The sequence below is a fragment of the Malus domestica genome, chromosome 17 (assembly GCF_042453785.1).
Source record: "Malus domestica chromosome 17, GDT2T_hap1".
Lineage (NCBI taxonomy): Eukaryota > Viridiplantae > Streptophyta > Magnoliopsida > Rosales > Rosaceae > Malus > Malus domestica.
Window position 1 is genome coordinate 8650060 of NC_091677.1, and position 23303 is coordinate 8673362.

A 23303-nucleotide genomic window follows, 5' to 3' on the forward strand; every position below is an offset into this window, starting at 1 on the left:
AAAAGATCAGCAGCGCTGCTGATCTCCAATCATACGCAGACATGTGTCCAAATTTAGATTAAAAAAATCTAAATTTGGACACGTATCCCCGTGTGATTGGAGATCAGTTCTGCTCTTTGTGCAGCGAAGTAACGTTCTCACAAAAAAGGAGGAAGAAAAAAAGGGTGAAAAAGAGGGAAAGGGATTTTCTTGGTTAATCATCCTTGTCAAACAATTCAGATCCTTCAAATTTGATTCAACAGATAAAATTATTATAATTTTTAGAATTAATCAAATTTGTAGTTGTTAGATCAAATTTTAAAAGTCTGAATTATTTGATAAGGTAGATTAGGTAAAAGGGATTAAGAGATGTTCCTTTCCGAAAAAGTGGAAGAGGCGAGTGAGAGTGAGACAGAGAAGGAGAGGGGCAGGACAAAGAGAGGGAGAGGATTATAGAAAAAATAAGAACCAGGATCCTTGTCGGATCCATTCCCTAGAGATTCTGCAATCGTGTTTGTTCATCGTATATCGTACAGTCATAAATTATTTAAAATTTAAAATTTAAAATTCAAATGTAAATAGTACCTAACGAAAACTGATCGCACGATATATAATGAATTAACACGATTGCGAGATCCCTATGATCCTTAAGGAATGGATCCGACGAGGATCCGGGTGGAAAAAATAAAATAAAAAAGATAAATTAATAATAAAATATTAATAGATACTGATTAAATAATATAAAGACAAATCACATCACAATCTCATACCTTATGTTTTAAATACATTTTTTTAAAAGATTTGTTAAATTAAAATGTTAGATAAGGCAACCGATGAGATTCTTACTTATTGCAATGTCATATTTATCTTAACTTACGAATTTATTGCAATGTCAAATCTTTGTAAATTTTTCTGTTAAATGCTGACATGTTAGACGAGTGCCTACTTCTAGCCCAACAAGAATTCCACACTGGCTTTGTTAAACACGTGGATCGTCCCACCAATCAAGGTTCTAAAAAACGCTAAGCGGCTAGGCAGAGTCTAGGTGGGCGCCTAGGCGGCCTAGACGGATTTAGGTAAATTTCATGTATATTTTGTAAATAAGTGCATATTGACAGTTACACTTACAAAAAATTATACTTGTATGAAATTCATAAATAAGATAATAAAAGAATGATAAAATGCAAAAAAAAAAAAAAAAAAAATCCAACAAGTCCAAAATTTAAAAACACATTAAGCATATATGCCATATAACCATAGTAAGGAGTATTGTAGGATGATACATGTACAAGTACAACAAGTTCACAATTTAAAACCACATAAAATGCACAATAGGAGGAAAATAAGGAAATATAGTAATGTAACTTTTACAAGACACACAAAAGTGTTAAAAACTCCTATAATACTTGCAAGAATGACAAAGTTATTGTAGTATAAACGGATCTCGCAAGGTCGTTCTCCACATGGATTATTAAATAATGTGAAACAAACCAAATTCCAATTAATTATTGTAAAATAGAAATTGGAGATAATTGATTTTTTGTCCCACCTTAATAAAAACGAACGCCTAGGACAGAGAAACTAAAAGAAAGGAAAAACATAAAAGAAACAAACAAATAATAAAACAAAAAGAAAAGAAGAAAAAGGAAATGGCTCACCTGGATTCGACACCAATAGCTGGAGCCATGAGCAAGGCACATCAAAAAGAAAGAAAAATATAATGGGCGCAAGGTTTGAACTGGAGACCTGGGAGCTGGTGAGGACGCACTGACCAACACGCCCAAGTCCACCCTGGTGTCAATCTTTAGCAATAACTATAATATATGCTAATTTAGCAGCTTCATGTTCATTTCAAAAAAAAAACCCTAGCATCTGCGACACTCTCTGTCTTGCCTCGAGCCCAGAGCCCCCAACGACTCTCTGTCTCCCCGTGTCAGATTCCTTTCAACAGACATGGCATTTACATGTGTCATGCATCCATGTGGTGAACTTCTTAGGATTCCAAAATAAAGGCTAAGATGTGCTCCCATTTGTGATTGCTTTTTAGAAATTCTAGGCCTCTCTTTAGAATATGAGAGATATCTCTCAATATCAGAACCCCTCTCATTTCAGATTTCACTCGATCATTTCTCTTATTTCTCCTAGACCTCTCCCTCTTTAAGATTAAAAAAATGAGAAATTAGGTTCTCATCCTTCTTTTTTCTACTTCTTTGATTAAAATCTTATTCATTTTCATTTTTTGATCAAGGTCCTTAGTATTAATAACATCATTAATTATTTCAATAATATTTTTTTTTATTTCTAAATATATTCATTTAATGTTAAAAATGTTATAATTAGTATAGTTATATTTATGGTTAATTTTTTTATCATATATTTTTATTTTTTAGTTTGTACCCATTTTTAATTTGCAATCCTTTTTTAATTTGTACCCATATATTAATTTCTTTTTGTGCCCATATTTTATAAAGTTTTACTTTTATTTGTACCCATATTTATTTATTTATTTGTACCCATTTTTAATTTTGCTAAATGTACCCATGCTAATTATATGTACCATTCATGTAATTTTTTTTTCAAATTTTTAATCTTAAAATGTACTTATTCTTAAATATACCAATTTGTTATATGTAAAATGTACCCTTTTTTTTTATATAAAATCTATTCAATTTTTTTCTAATCCATTTTTAAACTTATATGGGTACGTTCTTTTTTCTTTGATTTGAGAATGTATCCGTGTTAAGTTTAATCGAAGAAATTTACTAATTTTATTAAGCCTAATATCTTTTTTTTTGGTGATTTTGAAGAATGTACCCATGTTTTGATACAATAATTTTTTGGTTAATTTTGATGAATATACCCATGTTTACACACACACACACACAATAGTATATTTATATTTTAATATTTTTAATCCCACAAATTATGGTTTTTATTTAAAATCTCATTAATATAAACAACTATAAATTTCAATTTTTAATTTTAAAAAAATATAGTAACGTACATAGAAATAAATTATCACATTAATTTAAGGGATTTGGATCAAAAATTGAAAATCAACAAGGTTTTAGTCGAAAAATATTCATAACTAGGGACCGCATCCAAAGTCTCCCTTAAAAAAAAAAAAAACAAATAGCTCTCATTTCCCTATAATGAAAAACCCTAGCCGCTCCTCATCTACCATTTTAGCTCCAATGCTTGACCCTCCTCTCTCATTTCAAAACACCCACTCGTCTTTGGCTGCTCACAGTAGTTAATCTTCTCTGCAAAACCAAAACCAGCGAGTCTTACCATGAAAATGGTGGCACATTGAACCTCCAATCTTCCCACAGAGGTAAGCATCACCCCTGCCATTGTTTAATATGTGTCCATTTGATGATTTGAGACAGAAAAAAATAAGAAGACCAACACATGCTTTTTCTTTTTCTTTTATTTATTTATTTTATGTATAAGGGTGAGGAACCGCCTAGCACGGCCGAGCATTGCCTAGGCTGCCTACAGGGAGCTGCGACTGTTAGACTACAGGGAGCTACAGCTGAGGGGTGAAGGAATGGGAACCAGATCTCCTCTTGTGCTTTGTAAACTGAGCCTTTTGAGCAAATAATCTTGTCCGTTGAAATTTGATCCAACGGCTACAAATAGGAACCCCTAAAAGTTATAATAATTGTAACCGTTTGATCAAATTTCAACGACCCTGATCCTTTACTCAGTTTACAATGCTCAGGAGGGAATCCGGTTCTGGAGAAATGGGGTAACGGAGGATTGGGGATTTTTTTTTGGGGGGGGGGGGGGGGTGGGGACAAAATTATTTGTTTTCAATTAATTTTAATTGGTAAATAAATAATAAATAATTTTTTATTCTAGTTGGCAATGTAGTGAGGCATGCATCTGGCACGTCAACATGTAACAGCAAAATTAACAAAAAAGTTTACGAATGTGTGATATTACAATGAATTCATAAGTAATGATATTACAGTGTTTAAAATATGAGGTATGAGATTGTGGTTCGACCTATAATTGAGGTAATTTTGTGTGATTTATCCATAATATAATATTAAAGTTTATTAACTATCCTAGTTTTTAGTCTGACACTATACCAAAGCGTCACTAAATCAGTCCAGCTTGGTCTATTCTAAGTCAGTCCAGCTTAAGACTAGTTAGGTATTTTTGTGTAGGGGTGGACACAGTTCGATTCGGTGCGATTTTGAGTGAAAAACATACAGTTGAAAACCTTATTTCAAACCATTTTCAAAAATTTCCTGGATGGAAGGTCAAGGTGCATATTCAAGCCTTCAGGGGACTTTGCACCTCCAGCAAGGCAGCAAATGCGTTCTCATTCTAATAATATCACTCTAGGGCGGTAAATACTTTGCACCTCCAGCAAGGCAGCAAATGCGTTCTCGTTCTGATAATATCACTCTAGGGCAGTAAATACTTGCAGCAAAACCTACAACAATTGAACAACTACTAAAATTGTGACTATCCAATGCTTCAGCAAATGCCTTGTATCAATTGCACGACCTCGCAATTATGGGTTTGATATACTTCTACCATTTTGCGTCTGTGGGTTGATGAAATGATTTTAAACTTTTGAGAATGAGACTGATTTGAAGAGCATCACTACGACCTACTTCAAATCTTGAAATAAAACTCAAATTTTAGATTCTAAACTTACTCTAACTTGCTCCAACCCTTGAGACAAATATGAATTTTAACCCAAAACTCATTTCTAGGGCAAATTTAGCATATGATTCCCCCTAAATTAGTGGAGCTGGTCCACCATATATGTGTAATTTTTTCAGTTTTATATTTATAAATTCATGAATCCAACGACAAAGATATAATATGATCAAATCCAACAGTAAAAAAAAGGATCTAACGGTCTAAATTTAAATCTAATGGCTAAAGTAATTAAAAAAATATTTTATGTGTTTCATATTCTTTCATGGTGTTGATTTAGAGAGTTTTCAATATTTATCGCAATCCGAATATTTTTTAGTTAAAATGTTCATAAAATTAAATTATGATAGTCTACATAATTTTCTTTAAGAAAAAAAATATTCTAAATTCATTCTTTAATACTCTCGGGCTAAAAATTTAATCTAGAAGGGTTGGAGGAGAAAACTGTTTTTGAATTTAAACCTAAATTTTTTGGGTTAAAAATTTTAGATTTTAAACCAAGAGTTGGAGATGATCTTAAGTAGGAAAGTGATGAAATACTTTATAATTGAGTCCACACTAAATGTATGGACTCTTAACAAACAACTAATTAGAACATAACATCTAATATGGATATTAAATTAAATGTTTTTCTTTTAGGGTAATGCTAGGGAGACTAAATTTACAAACTAAATTTTGTAAACTAAATGATGTGTTTGTTGATATATATATATATATATATATATATATATATATATATATATATTTTTTGTCAACATGTGGTTGTTGATAACTTAAGTGTTGATTAACTTGCTTATTTTCTATTGATGACAAATAATTTCTTTGCAAATTTAGTTTAAAATTTATACTCCCTAACATTACCTTTTTTTATAATATTTGTTGTGCGGTTCGGTTTCGGTGCGGTTTTAAAAAGCCAAAACTGAAACCAAATAGTTTCCCTACATTGAAGTACGGTTTCAAATCAAAATCGTTTCAAAACCGCAAAACCAAACCATTCAGTGCGGTTCGATTTGGTTTATGTTTCAGTTTTGATTTTCGGTTTCAAGTGCCCACCCCTATTGCTGTGCTGTTTTAAAATTACTACTTATGTTGTGCAGTGAGAATAAATAGCTGTAAAATAAAGTTATTGTATATTTGTTAAACTTTTTTTGAAAAAGTGCTTTAAAAAAACAGTGTGTGAGTGTTTGGTAAATTTTGTATAAAATTGATGTAAATATGTTAAATGACAAAAAAACAGTGTCTGAGTGCTTGGTAAGTATCAGGTTTTCGAGTGATGCTCCACATATTACACGATATATCGTCATGGTGACGTTGCGTGTTTATATATATATAAATTTTTGGGTAAATTGCCATTTGACCTCTTGAACTATTACTAAAAAATTAACCCTCTAAACTATTTTTTTGGTAAATTAACCCTATGAACTATTTGAAATCAGCCACTTAAACCCTTATCGATGGATTCCATCCACTATTTTGTAAAATTCAAAGGAAAATTAGTTTTTCCTTAATCAATTCTTACTTGTCAACTATAACTACCAATAAAATTATGACATATGAAACAAAATAATGTGCAATGACAATGTGAGATGGTCAATTATGTAAATGTTAGGTTTTTTTTTGTTTTTTCTTTATGCTATATGTTTTTGAATCATTCGGTGACCATGTGTCAAAATTTTATTGATGGTTATAGTTGACAAGTAACAATTGATGATGAAATTACTAATCTGTCCTTGAATTTGACAGAATTGATTTCGCAATCTAACAACAATTGGTTAATTGATTGATTTTAAATAGTTCAGGAGGTTAATTTACCAAAAAAAATTTAGAAGATCAATTTTAACCAAGATGGTAATTCAAGAGGTTAAACCGCAATTTATCTTAAATTTTTATTCTCATATCTTTGTTTCATTGTCACCAAATTTTACACAGCATTGTATTTGTAACATTTAGTTGTTGTCATTCTAGTCAGAGCCAAAACAATTTTGACGAAATTATTGGAAGATGTGATGACGTACACACTGATGATGTTCAACTTAGCTGTCATGTCCCACTTACCTTTTTTATTTGAGAACTTTAATAAGAAGCACCCGGTACTGTTCACTTTAATGAAAAACCACATTTTTACACTAAAAAGTCAATCCTGGTACTATTCACTTTACCCTTTATTTTGTCCTTATTATTAAAACTCAAAATTTCAAACCCTTTTCATTAGTTTTTCTTTTTTATTTTGGCAAACTGTCCCACTTTCTTTTTAGAACCAGGATCCTCTCAGGATCCATTTCCTAGGGATCCAGCAATCTTGTTAATTAATCGTATATCGTGCGGTCAGAAATCATTTAAAATTCAAATATAAATAGTACCTAATGAAAATTGACCGCACGATATAAAATGAACGAATAAGATTGCGGAATCCCTAGGATCCCTAGGAAATGGATCCTGAGAGGATCCTGGTTCGTGTAAACATTCTAGGCACCACTAGAATTCTCCACAACAATGATTAGAAATTGTTTTCCTTTGTACACACTTAAATGGTGGCAACTTTGCGACCGCAAACGGCCATTACAATGAAAAAAAGAACGAGTCAATTTTGGGAGGCTTTATCAAGCATGGTCCAGAATTTTCCTTTTTTTATAAAGTAAATTTTAACGAAAAATTATATTTTTATACTAAAAAGTTAATTTTAGTATTATTTATTTTACATTTTATTTTATCATATTTGTTAAAATTTAAAGTTTTCAAATATTTTTTATTAATTTTCTATTTTAATAAATACAGAATATATATTGTATATGATGCATGGTATCGTCGGATGAAAATTTTCCTTCAAACTGGATATTAAAACGTCTCGCATTTTTCAATCCAAAAGGCATTGAAATGGCCTTCGCTACAACTAAAAGCAGTCCATGGCACACTAGACTAGACCCTTCTAACTTAACCTGCCATCTTTGGACCACCAATAATATTCCCACGTTATACGCGTTTCGGGGACCACCTTTTCTTTTACTTTATTTGTGATCCCATTACAATTAAAAATTTCTTGTTATTTAGACGGTGCAGGACCACTTTTTCTTTTGTTCTCTTCTTTTTATCTTACTGTATATTCCCAGTTTTGGACGTTTTACTATAAAGGCTACTTATATTTCTAGCCAAATTTGGTATAAAATTCCTGGCGTAATTAAGTTTTTAAACTGGACATCAATCCGTGAGCAGAATTCATATATATACCCACTGATAACATGTAGGTAGGCTGGGATGTGTTAATTCAAAGTTAATTAATCTGTAACCTTCTTTGGAATTATTGTTTGTATTATAGAAATGTAATTTCTAATTAGTATATGACTTCTATCTGAATAGGAATTGATATAACTCTATATATATTGATATAACCCTACCGAAATAGGAATTAATATAACCATATATCATCGCAATCAAGGTTCTTTAAAAAAAAAATCGTCTAAAATACGGTTTAAATGTCAATTTTTTCTTAACTTGATTGCATGAAATACTCACGAGTGAGCATGTACCCTAATTTTCGATTACCAAATTATATATTCTACTCAAATCATTATTCACCATTATATTATCCAAACTACATATTTGTAGGACTTTCATTGTCAATCAAAATAAGGTAAAAAGACTATTTAGTCTTCTATTACAACAAAAAAATTAAAGGTAGTAACATAATTTCACAAAATAAAATTTTACGATTCATCGAGTAGAGCCGATGTCCAAACCCAGGAGAGATCGAAATGACATCATTTTGATATGTCATTCCTCATTCCTCAATTTCTCCGTCCACCTCAGCGCCTCCGTGTGATTTTTTCCACAAGATCTCTCTATCTCAGACCACCTGTGGTCATCCAATGACGGATTCTAGCCACCCTCGACGACCTGTAGTCAACCCGGTGACATCATTGTTCATCTTCTATTTTAAGACATTCTTAATGAAAATCACATGCACGTCCTGAGATTATAGATCCCGAGTCGTAATGGGTGGTTTATAGTGGGATTCATTTGTGTTTTTTTTTTTTGAATATTTTTTAATAATGCATTACCATCGAGTATCGAACACACATTAACACACTCTCTTAAGGTAAGAAGGGCTCCCCATTTCCTCTGCACCAGCAACAAATTCTTGATATGTGACTTGTATATATTTATATGTTAGATACAGGCTTTATGAAAAAAATTTGGGGCCCCCTGGGATCAGAGACCCTAGGCGATCACCTTATCCAGCTATCTTCACGGTTGACCTTGCTAAAACGTCCAAAAAATCTTCAGCCAACAAGTAGGTCTAAGTTCTAATAACACCATGAGAAGGATTAGTGCAATAGGGGAAATTAACCACCCTTATGGCCCTCCTCATTCAAATTCGAGACCCTCTTTTTCTCTCAGAACCCCACCTAATTATTGACTAAAAAAAACACAACACTACTCTATATAAATGTTAAGAATAAGAGAAGAAATCATAATATGTGTGTTTATATTTTGAATTTATAACTTCCAACTCAACTCACCTTTCAGCTGTTATTCAACGAAGGCAGGGCCGACCCTCATATTTTGGGGACCCTTTGCAAAAGTGAATCGGCACCTCCCAAAAAATGCTGAGATTTAAATTATTTTTTTTTATTATTTTAATTTGTGTTTTCTATAAATTGTAACAGCACAAGTAATTTTGGTGTGGCAAATAAGTGTTCACTAGGATGTGCTGCCCGCGTTGCTGCGGGATGAGAAAGCATATAGATAATTACGGATAAAAAATTATAAAAAATAAATTGAGTATAATTAGTAAGTTTAAAACTTCGTAGTAGCATAATATCGATTAACAAAAACAAAAGTATCAAGAAATAAAGAGTGAGTGGAATTGAGCCCTTACTTGGGTTGAGAATCTGAATAGTCTTTGTTCATTGTCTGAGTTTGTTTAACACCTGAAAAGTTGAGTTTGTTGTAATTAGCAACAATAGTTATATAAGAGTTAAAAAAATGTTATGGAAGCGATAATACCATTGAAGAACAGTTAATTTCTTAATATTATAACTTTAAAAATGAAATAAAAATGCATTTCGAGACAGATCAGATTTATGAGAAGTGATAATCTCAGCCTTGATTAGTTGGAGCAATGGTCATCATTTTCGTCTTTTCTCTTCAGAGGAATTGACTATTACCAATTTATACACACACTTCTTCTAATCTATTTTGAACACATAATTAATTATTTGTTTGTTAACCGATAGATTTAAGATAAACATTAAAAAGATCAATCAAATGAATCAAATATGAAACCTTACGCTTATAACTAAAGAGCAATATAACTAAACTGTCGTGCTGATAATAAAAAGATACTAAACTTTTATTTCCTCACAATGTTTATAACTATTTGGCCACTCAAAGTTCATTCTTTGTTCTTCCATAGTCGTTTGCTTATTCCACCCACCATTTTGGAAAAGGATTATATATTAACAAAAATTTGTTAATTTTTGACATGGTGAGAACAAACTATTAAAGTGGTTTGATAACAAAGTGACAAAGCATAACAGAAAAGAAAAAAAAAACAAACTACTACTTCTGTTCATTTGTTTCATCCACCTGAACAAAACACAATATACAAACACATCTATTTAATTAAGGTTCACCTATATTATAAAAGGACCATCCAAACAGTTGAAAAAATACACTTAACATGTGTCACACCCTGATCCCGACATACGTATAGGATCGACACGTGACGTCAACAAATACCCGTATCTCTAACATACCCCCAGTCTCCTGGAAATGGCAAAATACAACTTAAGTTCCAACTGCGCAATAATTCTTCGTAGATTTTATGGCTGCATCTAACATCCTTGTTAGATTGTCTACGTACCCTAAATAGGGATAAAGCCATTCGTAGTTCATTATTCACTAATTTAGACATTTATTCCAGTGCATTCTAACAGGAATACATAACATTTTGTAATCAATTATTAGAACTTGACAAGCATAAAATTCCTAGACTCAAGGTTACATAACAACCCACATGAAAAATCAAGATTTCCCTTCCACCCTTCATATAAATCATTATATCTCAACATGATATCTCAATTCACAACATACATCATATTTAAGAACTGACGAAGCACAAAACCATTCTCTAGCCACATTAATTAATTACTCTGGTCAAAATAATAACAATCATTCCCATATCTTCTAAATTCATAAATTATGAAACCATAATCGAATCGTAGAAAATCTCGAAAGAGTCACACAGACGTACAACTGCTTTTCTAATTCAATTCACAATATTCTCAAAACCATTATTCACAAATATACTAAAACGAAGACTAGAGTGGCATAGTTAAGCCAAACCTACTTCTCTGAAGAATGGGATTTCAGACCGCTCGACAATATCCAACTCAGGATACGATTCCGGACCATCACTCAACAGAATTGCAGAGTAGCAAGGATTCCGGTTCATCAGTCAACGGAATCGCTGAGTATAAGGAATTTCGGACCATCACTCAACGGAATCCGAAAGGATACGATTCCGGACCATCACTCAACGAAATCGTGGAGTAGAAGGGATGGGATTCCAGACCATCACTCAACGGAATCCGAAATGATACGATTCCGGACCATCACTCAACGGAATCAACAACATCGGGTTCTGGACTACTCAACAGAACCAGAATCTCAAGCGGTTTCTCGTAACCTGCCCATACTTATCACATGTATAATTAGTGCCTACATCATGGGAATGGTGCACTGGGCAAATCAGAACTCGGATAAGCTGCGAGGCTCAAATGAGTAACAATAATACAAGTATGTGATATCCAATAAAAACTGACCATCGATCACAATCTATAAACATCAAATATAGAATCATGCTTTATGAAATCATAATCAAGCCACCAACGCGGATTAACCAAGCAGAGTCACTCATGTTAAGCTATATCACCTGATCAACTATATACTGTATTCTTGTATATTGAAATAAGAACAGAAGATAGATTTTCTAGAGAGAGAGTTAGAAAGAGAAGAAGAACAATCTGTATATTTCTTCATTCACAAGAAATTACATGAAGTTAGACTTATATAGGCTTATATAGTCTGATACAAGCTAGAGAGTAACTAACTGATATAATATGTTATGACAAGTATCTCAATCTTAAACACTATACTCTAACATCCCCCCTCAAGCTTATGATGTGATGATCCAAGCATAAGATTGTAGCAGTGAGTTCTGAAAAGAGGACCACTCAATCCTTTTGTAAGGATATCAGCAAATTGTTCATGTGAAGACACAAACTGCACTGAGAGTTGTTTCTTTGCTACTCTCTCTTTGAAAAAATGCACATTTATTTCTATGTGCTTAGTCTTTTGATGTTGAACGGGATTAAAAGACAATGCAGTGGATGATAGATTATCATAAAACAGTATAGGAACATTAGGTAGTGGTATGTGCAAAAAAACCAATAATTGTTTGATCCAATCTAACTCAGCAGAGGTGAATGATAAGCCTCGATATTTAGCTTCTGTTGAAGATCTGAAAACTATTTGTTGCTTCTTAGAGACCACGAAATTGGATTGTTACCCAAGAACACCACCAACCCAGTGGTTGACCTCCTATCATTAGGATCCCCTGCCCAATCTGCATCACTAAAAGCCTTTAACTATAAATCTCCTCTAGTGTAGGATATTCCAAACTACATTGTTTCCTTAAGATATCGTAAGATGCGTTTAACTGCAGTGAAATCTGACATCATTGGATTCTGCATAAACTGACAGACTTGATGTACAGAAAAGGCAATATCTGGCCTTGTAAAAGTTAAGTATTGTAAAACCCCTACAATACTTCTATACAAACCAGGATTGGAATAAGGTTCTCTATCTTCTTTGAGTAGTCTGTTGTATGGTAAACATGGTGTATCACATGGTTTAGCATCAAGCATTTCAGATTTAACCAACAGATCCTGAACATATTTGGTTTGAGACAAAAAAAAACCATTTGTATTGTTGGTGATCTATATGCCCAAAAAATAGTGTAATGGCCCCAAATCCTTGATATCAAACTCAATAGTTAGGGCATTAATAACCTGTGTGATCGTATCAGAAGCATTTCCAATGATGATTATATCATCCACATATAGTAACAAAACCACAATTTCATTGCCAACAGACTTGACAAATAATGATGAATCAGAGTATGTATTGAGAAATACCAAAGAAGGAAGAAATTAAGTGAACCTTTCATTCCAGGTCCTAAGAGCTTGCTTTAAACCATAAAGAGACTTATACAGCTTGCATACTAGATGAGGCTGATTTGGGTCTTCAAAACCAGGGGGTTAAGACATATATACCTCCTCTTAAATGATGCCATGCAAAAATGTATTTTTGACATCTAACTGTCTAAGTGACCAATTGAAATGTGCAGCAAGAGCAAGAACTATCTTTACTGTAGTAGGTTTAACCACAGGGCTGAAAGTCTATCCATTATCCAATCCTGGTTCTTGACTGAAACCATTAGCAACTAGCCTTGCTTTGTGTCTAGCAATAGACCCATCAGAGTGTTTCTTGATCTTAAAAATCCATTTGCAGCCTACCAAGTTTTTGTTTGCAGGTAATGAGACTAAGCTCCAAGTCCCTTGAGTATGTAATGCATTGATTTCATCTTTCATAGCTGCTAACCACATATGAGTTTTAATTGCAGACTTATAACTTGCTGGTTCAATTAAAGATAGATCGGTTTCCACAAAATCTTGAATACTGGCTAAAAGATCATTCTTTTTAATAATCCCATTCTTGCTCCTAGTTTGCATAGGTTGCAAATTGAATTGAGGAATAGGCAGAACAACTTGCAAAGTATTAGGATTAACACCATGTGCTTCAGATTCAGAAGTAGGACTTATTTCAAATGCCACATGGATCTGAGGTGAAGCTTGTATTGTGGCAGTAATGAACTGAGAACTTGTGGATATAAATGAAGAAACAAGTTATGGAGTTGAGACTGAAACTGATGCTGGTGTATTTGTGGTTGTGGGTATGGAATTACTAGAAGTGTGATGAGATGAACCATGTATAGGTGAGACAATCATATTATCTGAAGTAACCATAGGCACAGGACAAGTAAATCTATTATGTATGCTTGGGGATGTATGAGTGTTTGACTGTGTAGCCAATAATTCTGTGTAGGGAAAATTTTGTTCATAAAAAATTACATGCCTAGAGGCAACCACCCTCTTAGTAGGCACATGATAGCACAAATATCCCTTATACTTTGTGGCATACCCAATAAACACGCACTTAGTAGTTTTGGCCTGTAACTTGGTGCTATTATATGACTTGAGTAGTGGAAAATAAGCACACCCAAATATTCTAAGGTGAGTAAGGATTGGACATGTCCCAAATAACAATTCAAATGGAGATTTGTTATTAAGAATAGCAGTGGGCATTCGATTGATTAGATAGGTTGCTGTTTGACAAGCATGTGACCAAAATTGAGATGGCAACTTAGCTGTTTGTGACAAGGTAATAATGGTTTCAATAATATGTCTATGCTTTCTCTCAGCTACATTTTGTTCGGGGGTGTATGGACAAGATAGGTGATGTGAAATGCCATTTTCAATGAGAAAAGTCTTTAATTTGTTGCTGATATACTCCCCCCCATCAGATTGAAGGATCTTAATTGTTGCAGAAAATTGAGTGACAACAAAGGAATGAAAAGCAATAAATGTAGAAAACAAATCTAATTTATTTATTAATGGGAAAATCCAGTAATGTCTGGTACATTCATCTACAAAGATGGTGTAATATCTATAACTATCAACTGATACACATGGTGCAAGACCCCACAGATCAGTATGAATAGTCTCAAAAGGAATTATAGACTTATTGGCATGATTTGGAAATGGTAGTTTACTAAATTTCCCTTCTGGACATGTATGACACAATACAGGTAATGGTGTTTTTGTGAAATGTACGTTAGCTTTGTTCAACATCAGAGAGACAACATTATTTGTGGGATGACCTAACCTATGGTGCCACAGATTAGACTGAACAAGTCGTCCAAGAAGTGTCTTAGCTAGATGGTTTTGCTGAGAATTTGAAGTTGTGAGGGAGTGAATGAGATATAGCCTATTACTGCACAACCCTTTGTAGAGGATCCTCCCTGTGGCTTTGTCCTGAATCCAGAAGCAAAAAGCATCAAATATAAGCCAACAATTGTTGTAAAGGCAAATTCGATGTACTGACAAAAGATTCTGAGTTAACTGAGGAACATAGAGCACAAAGTTCAATTTGATTAGAGAAACTGATGTGTTTATAGTAGAATAACCAACATGAGATACTGCCAAACATTCACCGTTTGTAGTTTGAATTGTTTCATTTGTTGGATATGGTGATGCTAGGAACAGGTTCATCAAATCAGCTGTCATGTGATTGGTAGGACCTGAATTAGTGATCCACTCTTGAGGAGTAACTTGAGATCCTGATGACTGAGATGTAGAATTAACCATTGTGTGCATTGCTTGCATATGAGGCTGCTGGGATTAAAACTGGGAAGGTACGAATGAAGATTGCTGAGGAGAAGCCTGATAAGAAGAGTAATTAACATTCTGTGGTGACATGTGATAAAAGGGCTGCTAAGAAGAAGATGCATTGGTGTTCATCCCAATATAATTTGGACCCTTGTCATTATAGAAGCAATACCAGGTAGTATGATTGTTTTTACCACAAATATGACACTTGTTTCTCTCAGGTGAAAGAGAACCACAAAATGGAGCAGTATGGCCCTCAGAATTACATAATTGGCAGACTTGAATCATAGGTGCAGAAGGATTGCCATACTGTTGACTAGGTGGCTAACCAAGAACTCCAGGAGTAGAGTTGGGAATCACATGTGCCTGAGTAGAGAACATTGGCCTAGAATTATAAAATCAAGAGCCTTGATTGAATCTTCTTTTACCCTTGTTCTTATTCCTATTATAGGATTTAAAGCCTCTAGTAGTAAAGTGAGATTGACCATGAGTATTAGAAAAACCCTGAGTCTGAAAATTAGGCCCTTTAGAATCGGATGGACATGTGTTAGCAACCATAGCTGTCATGAACGGAGTAGTGATTGAATTCTCAACAATAGCTTCTTCGACAAGTAACTGGGATCTGAAATCTTTCAGTGAAATCAAAATTTCACGCCCCCTTATGACACACATGAAAGTGTTATACTCAGTTGGTAGCCTATTCAATGCAAGGATTACAATGTCTTCGTCAGCAAAATACACTCCAGCAGCAGATAAATAGTCCCTAGCTTATTTAATGTGATGAAGATATTGAGATACTGAATCAGATCCCCTTTTAATGGTTTGCAAATTAGATTTCATCTAAAAAATGCTAGTCCTAGATACAGTGGAAAATTGTTCCTTTAGCCTAATCCACAGATCTTTGGAGCTAGTGCTACCAATAGCACAAGACATAGCAATAGGAGATAATGTTGTAGTAATCAATTGCATAATGGCTTTATCATGCATTTTCCATACTATATATTCATCAGTCTGAGCAGAAGAAGAAGTAATAGAGGAATTGATACCAGATTCGCCTAAGATCAATGCATATTGGGATGGACAGGGAGTAGTACCATCAACATACCCCATGATTCCATTGCTTTCAAGCAAAAGCTGCACTTGAAAATGCCAATTGAGGTAGTTCGAATCGTCAAGTTTGACATTAACCGATGTAGAAATGGATGAAATGAGAGCCATAACCGGAGATTGAAGCAGCTGAAGTTGCGATGCAGTCACAATCATGGATCCATATATAGTATGGTCCCCCAATGCGGATTAACCAAGCAGGACCATTAGTGATACCTTCTGACGCGGATTAACCAAGCAAGGTCATCGATATACCAATGCTACATGGTGCTATCAAACCAACACAACCTACCTCCTACCTCCACATTTATGATTTACAACATGAGTAGATACACCATCCATTTCTGTATTTCCCATCTAGGTTCCAAAGCATTGTTTCAAATTATTACTACAAGCATCCATCACCTCGATCAACTCCTACTCTCAAGTAAATGCAATTACTAAATGCATCACTTTCAACTCTAGTCTTAATTAGATTACTTGAGACTACTAATAACACTATGAGATCCAAGTACTATTTTGGTTAATTTGAATTAGCATGATCAAAATAAATGTAATAGTTGAATGAAAACACTTAGAGTAAATAAGTGAAGATGCTACTTACAAATATAGATGTATCTGTATATAAAAGCCTTGGCAGTTGGTGCATATATATTTTCAGGGATATAAATAAGTTCCCTTGAATATGTATACATAGATATATGTATACGGTAAATAAGGAAACAAATTCATCCCTTCATTAATTTATACAATCATATAAGGATTCGTTCAACTTCAGACATATGCAGAAAGATCTGATAATGTTAAACCAATGAGATGGAATTAATATGTTCATCAACAATGGCTATTCACTGTCAACACAAAGGTAAAATTTGGACCACGTCTGACTAAATGTATACTAACAACTCTAGCAAAATTGTACCAAATATGAAAAGCAACAATTTCACATTATGAGACAATATAATTGTCGATTCGCCATCATTAACTTTACATTAATGCATTCACTAACTTTAAAGCAACAAATGCAACATGATAAATGGGTAATTTTCAAATAAGGCAATACATACATAATGTCAACCATCAACATTTCATATTGGATGTCACACATAGGGAAATTCAACTTTTTTCCAAAAATTCTCAAAGTTTACAGGAATAAAGATCTCAACAAGTAGAGTAAACTTTATACCTGTGGCCAAGTCCAATTTGGCCGGGAAGGCCCCCAAATTGGCTCGTACCCGTCGAAAACCCTAAGGTGGGTGTTCTTCAATTCGGCTTCCTTGATGTTCCAACGCCGCAACCACCAATTGGGTCTTGTTCTTGGATCCAAGGGAAGTTGATTAAGGGTGATGGTGAATGGTGATACTCTCCGGAACGACGATTCGTCGTCGAGAACCCCCGGATGCTCCTGTGGAGTTCTACCCGAATTAGGCCTTAAAAACCCTTGATTTTTGGTGGAGATGGAAGATGGAAGGTGGTGGAAGATGTGGCAGGTGAGGGATGGTTGAAGATTACCTAAAAATATGGTGGAAGATGGCTGAATTTGGATCGGTTGAATATGTGGTGTTGTGGTGCACAGTAGCCAAATGGAAGGGGAAAAATCCCCTTTTCTTTCCCCCCTTTTTATTGGCTGCTGCCTAAACCTTTTTTCCCATCTAATTTTGCCCATTTCCACTTATAATAGCCGGTCCTTTAATCCCAAAAAGTGTTTGGGCCTTTTACCCATAAGTGGAAAGTAAAATAATTCCCACAATCTATAGTATCACAACTTCAAACGTCTGTAACTATACTGTTATAATTCAGACTCGCAAACGGCTTTCACCTATGCGTTCGTGGGTTCGAGAGCTATTTAAAAACACTAGTTATAACTTTGAAAGGTCAACGAAAGATAAAGATTGAATATGAAACTTCCAACTCAATAACCAACCAATTAATAAACTTAAAATTTACGAAATTAAAATTAACTAATAAAGATAATGTAATCGCGAAATACGAATTTAAAATACGAGATACGTAATGAATAGTGAAATACCGAGGATGGGATTTCACAACATGTATTCAACGCCTAATAAATGATATTGACAAAAAAAAAAACATCTAATCAATGATTACCATGTGATAAAATGATTACACAAAAGAATCTCTCCCCTAAAACCATCCTAACAACCTCATCGCGAGCTATCCCTTTCCGACCTAACCTCTTGCAGACTCTACGTGTCACGCCCCGATCCCGACATACGTTCAGAATCGACACGCAACAACACCAAGTACTCGTATATCTATTGTACCTTGCCTTCGGGCTATGAACAAAGTACAACTCAAGTCCCAAATTCGTAGTAATTTTTCGTATGTTTTATGGCTGCATTTAACCTCCTCGTTAGACTGCCTACGTATCCTAAATAAAGATCAAACCATTCGTAGTTCACCAAACAATACACTTGACTTTTATCACAGTACATTTAAGTAGAAACTCATTGCACTCATCAATCAATTATTAGAACTTAACAAGCATGAAATTACTAGGTTCAGAGTTACATAACAATCGTACATGACAATCAACATTTCCACTTCATCCATCACATAAATCATCATGTTTCCTACATAAAATCACAATTCATAACATGTAACATATTAAAGAATCAACAAAGCACAATATTATTCTCTAGTCACAATGGTCAACTAATCTGATCGTAATAATAACAATTATATCCAACATCATTCCACAATCACTTCAATTAATCAATTCCATGAATCACAGATGCACAATATTAACATTTAACTACGTTAATCAATCAACAAGATCACATATCAATTCATGAAATTTAATAAAGGAATTCAACATAATTCCCTGCCTGGATTCCAAGTAATAACATGATAAATCCAATTTATAAACACAATGTCTATTGTGAACAATTCCTATTCACTCGAATCTAGGGGCCGGACTAACTTTATGGAAGTGAGCAAGAGTAAGGATTCTAGACCACTCAACAGAATCCAACTAAATTATGGTCACCTATTTCAAATGTACTAAGTACAACTAATCCTTATCACCCCAAGAATGCGTATGATCCCCCATCGAGAATATACCGTGCAGAACCATAGGCATAATCTTATCATGCAGGCAGTGATCACCCATCGCGGATATACCAAGCATGATCACCACTGAATACATATGGTGCCCCCATCGCGGATATACCAAGTAGGACCACATCCTAACTCTAGGTAGTGATCACCCATCGTGGATATACCAAGCATGATCACTCCTAGAATACGTGTGGTCCCCCATCACAGATATAACAAGCAGAACCATATGCATAGTCTAATGACGTAGACAGTGTTCACCCATCGCGAATATACCAAGCATGATCACTCCTAGAATGCGTATGGTCCCCCATATCAAATATACCAAGCAGAACCATATGCATAGTCTAATCGTGCAGGCAGTGATCACCCATCATGGATATACCAAGCATGATAATCCATGAAATATGTATGGTCCACCCTTACAGATATACCAAGAAAGACCATCCATGTACCATTGCTACATGGTGCCGTAAATACAACACACAACCTACCCATACCTCAACCCATATGAGTTACAACATAGTCACCTACACCATCAACTTTTCATGGCCACCAACTAATATGTTACACAAGCATATAAGTTCTATAGAATACATCTAATAGGATTCTAGTATCACATTGTCATAACATTCATCATACTTATCATTTACATTATTAAGAAGATAAATAAACACATATATATACACAACATGAACACGTAAACCAATGTATATATTATCTGGGATAACTCACTAACCAATATAGGCCCACTAAGCCATACATAGTCTTTAGTAATACTGATTTTAACATTTAAGATCAATTTGTAGCATATTGACTGAAAGTCAAGTCTTTGTCAAAGGTAGGGTCCATAACCCTATACAAGTCAATCTGGAACATCCGTCCATGGATTTCCGATCCGTAACTTCCCAAGGGTCTCATTTATCCTTTAGAACAATATTCTAAAATTTTGGAAAGATCCAACGGCCAGATCTCTGTCAATTGTTAGAATTAGATGATGATCGACGCTTGATTTTACAAACTTAGAAATCCAATTCGGAAAGATCCGTACTTCAGATTCCTAATCTGTAAGTTCTTAAGGTCCTCAAATATTACGTATAATAACATATTAAAGTTTGGTGACGATCCAACGGTCGAATCGTTGATGCATATAATGATCAAGTGCTAGCCTTTATCAAAACTATGTTCAAACCATGGGATTTCGTCAATCGAACGTCACATATGGAATCAGGGGATCAAAATTAAGCTAGAAAGGTCAGGTGGAGTCTCAGCCCACTCGCCGCCAACAAGCGCCATCACACGAGGCGGCCGGCTGCCCCAACTCGCCGGAAAAATCAGCTAATTCCAAAAATTACCAAAATTTACAGAATTGTAGATCTCAATGAGTGGAACAAGTTTCATGCCTGTGATCAAGGCCAATTTGGCCGTGAAAAGCCTCAAATCGCCACGAACCCACCAGAAACCCTAAGAATGAGTGTTCGTCGATTTGCCGTCACCGATGTTCCACCGCCTCGAAGGTGGTTTGGGCTTTGTTCTTGGGATCAGATAAGGGTTTTGGTGGTGGTGTTGGGGGTCGGAACACGAAGAAATAGGGGACCACCGACCGTGCACCTCGCAACGCCGTCGGTGCCAAGTCACACGAAATAGAGGTCATTAACTCTCGAATTTGGAGCGGAAATTGAAGATGGGCAATAGAAGGGAAAACCACCTAAAAAGGCGTCGAAAAAATCACAGGACCCGGGTTGAGCATGGGTCGAAAACCGGGATTCGAGTAAGGTGGTTTTCACTCATCCTCATTTTCCTCCTTGTTCTTTTTTCCCGTTGGTCAGCCCCCCTCCTTTCACTTCCGCAACTTTTCTTTTTCCCCTTCTCTTCTCTTGCTACCATATGGTAGGTTCTAATCTCTTTTCTTTCTTTTTTCTTTTTTTTTCTTTTCTTTTCTTTTCTAATTGAACCACATGGGCCACTAAAATCCCTCTGTCTTTGAAACCTCTGGCCGCCAGTAAGCCTACCTCCTATCTTCTGACCTGTGGCACTGAAACCTCCACTGGAAGAACTAGAACTGGTTCCACTCTTCTTGAAGCTCTGAGTCTTACGAGGTCCGTAAGAAAATTGACCTTTTCCTTCCTCATTCTTCCCTTGATTACCATTCTTCTCCTCTTCTTCACTGTCACTGGGCATGTTTTCAGATTCCTCAACCCTCAGCAAAATCTCATAAAAGTCTTGGTAAGTCTCACAAGGAGTGATAGCAGCCATGGTACGCCATTTCTTCTTAATTCCCATCTTAAAGCGGCATAGCATCTCGGCTGGATTGGCAGCAGTCTCCTCATCATAACGAGACAAATCCGTAAACTTCCTGTAGTACTCGTTAGCAGTCATTTTCCCCTGCTTTAAACTAGTAAACTCCTGTTTTTTCTGATCCAAATATGCCGGAGGAATGAATCTCTTGTAGAACGACTTCCTGAAATTCTTCCAATCCATCTTTTCCTCAGGCGTCCATCCATAAATCTCCTGACTCCACCAGGATGCAGGCTCTCTATCCATAAACCAGGTAGCGGTCTCGACCCACTTATCAGCTGGGAGGTTACCCTGACTTTGCATAACCCGGTAGGTATTCTCCACATGTTCTAACCAACGTTCACAAACTTCAGGCCCTTCATTACCCTTAAAAGCAGGCAACTTCAGACTGTACACTGACTCTAATGGAGTATTCTGGGGAGGGCGAAGTGAAGCCTGAATAGCCTAAGCTATAGCTTCCCCTAACTGAGTAACGTCGGGGAAACTAGGTTCAGCTGAAGGACGTGGATCTCTATAAGGCAGCATGATTCTGACAGAAGACATCACAATGATTAGATCACTCACAAAATATGCAGGATTGCTAAACCTAGGCTCTGATACCAAGCTGACACACCTCGACTGAAGTCTAGGCATGCTGGCCGTCACGTGAGGGTGACGTAACTATAAGTGTTGTGCGGAAGCGATTTGAGGTAAGAAAGTATGAGTAATTTAAAACAAATAAGTACTACAGAGCATTAAGGAAGGTTTAAGTGCAGAAATAGAGTGTGATACATAATCAGAGCTTAACTAGCCTAAGTACAGTCAAGCATAAGGTACTAAGGGCACGTTTGTTTGACAGGATTAGCAAGGCTTGGACTGGACTAGACTATAGTCCTGTGTTTGGTGTGCAACCGGATTAGCTTTAATGGGCTTAGGTGGGACTCGCTCGGATTACACGCCTCCTTACGAGTTCTTAACGAAGAACCCCAATTTTGGGCGGACTCGTAAGCTCGGAGAGAAAATCGCGAGGATCCCCAACGTCCTGCTCGTCCTCATCTCTGCGAGGATCCCCAACGTCCCTCGTCCTGCTCGTCGCTCGTCGTCGACCTTGCCCTGCTTCCTCGTCGTTGTCCTCCTCACCCTCATCTCTGCGTCTTCTAGCCCTCATTTGGTCGGAGACAGTCTGGTAAGCTTCAAATCTTCGATTGATTTCGTCGAATTGAGATTAGAATTTGGGGTTTTCATATTTTTAGTTCAAATTGAGATTAGAATTTGGGGTTTTCGTATTTCAACTTTTCTGGTAAACTTCAAAATCAATTTTTAGGTCAAATTGAGATTAGAATCTCTGTGTGTAATCTCTGTGTGTGTCTGTGTGTGTGTGCGTGTGTGTGTATACTATGTGTGTGTGTACTCTGGTTTGTCTGTGTGTGTGTGTATACTCTCTGTGTGCGTGTAATCTCTGTTTGTGTATACTCTGTGTGTGTGTGTGTGTGTAATCTGTGTATGTGTAAGTGTAATATGTGTGTGTATGTAATCTGTGTGTGTATACTCTGTGTGTGTGTGTGTGTGTGTGTGTGTGTGTATGTATGCAGTGTGTGTGTGTGTGTGTGTATGTATGCAGTGTGTGTGTGTGTGTGTGTGTGTGTATGTATGCAGTGTGTGTGTGTATGT

At 35.5% G+C, this 23303-nt stretch overlaps 1 long non-coding RNA gene across 1 annotated transcript; it reads right to left on the reverse strand.

Annotated features, from left to right (window-relative positions):
- Positions 1–8230: 8230 nt before the first annotated feature.
- On the reverse strand, positions 8231–17715 carry LOC139193511 (uncharacterized). Its single transcript, XR_011577708.1, has 3 exons — positions 17464–17715; positions 9536–9587; positions 8231–8550 (listed from the first exon to the last, which is right to left on the reverse strand). It is a non-coding gene; the product is annotated as an uncharacterized lncRNA (long non-coding RNA).
- Positions 17716–23303: the final 5588 nt, after the last annotated feature.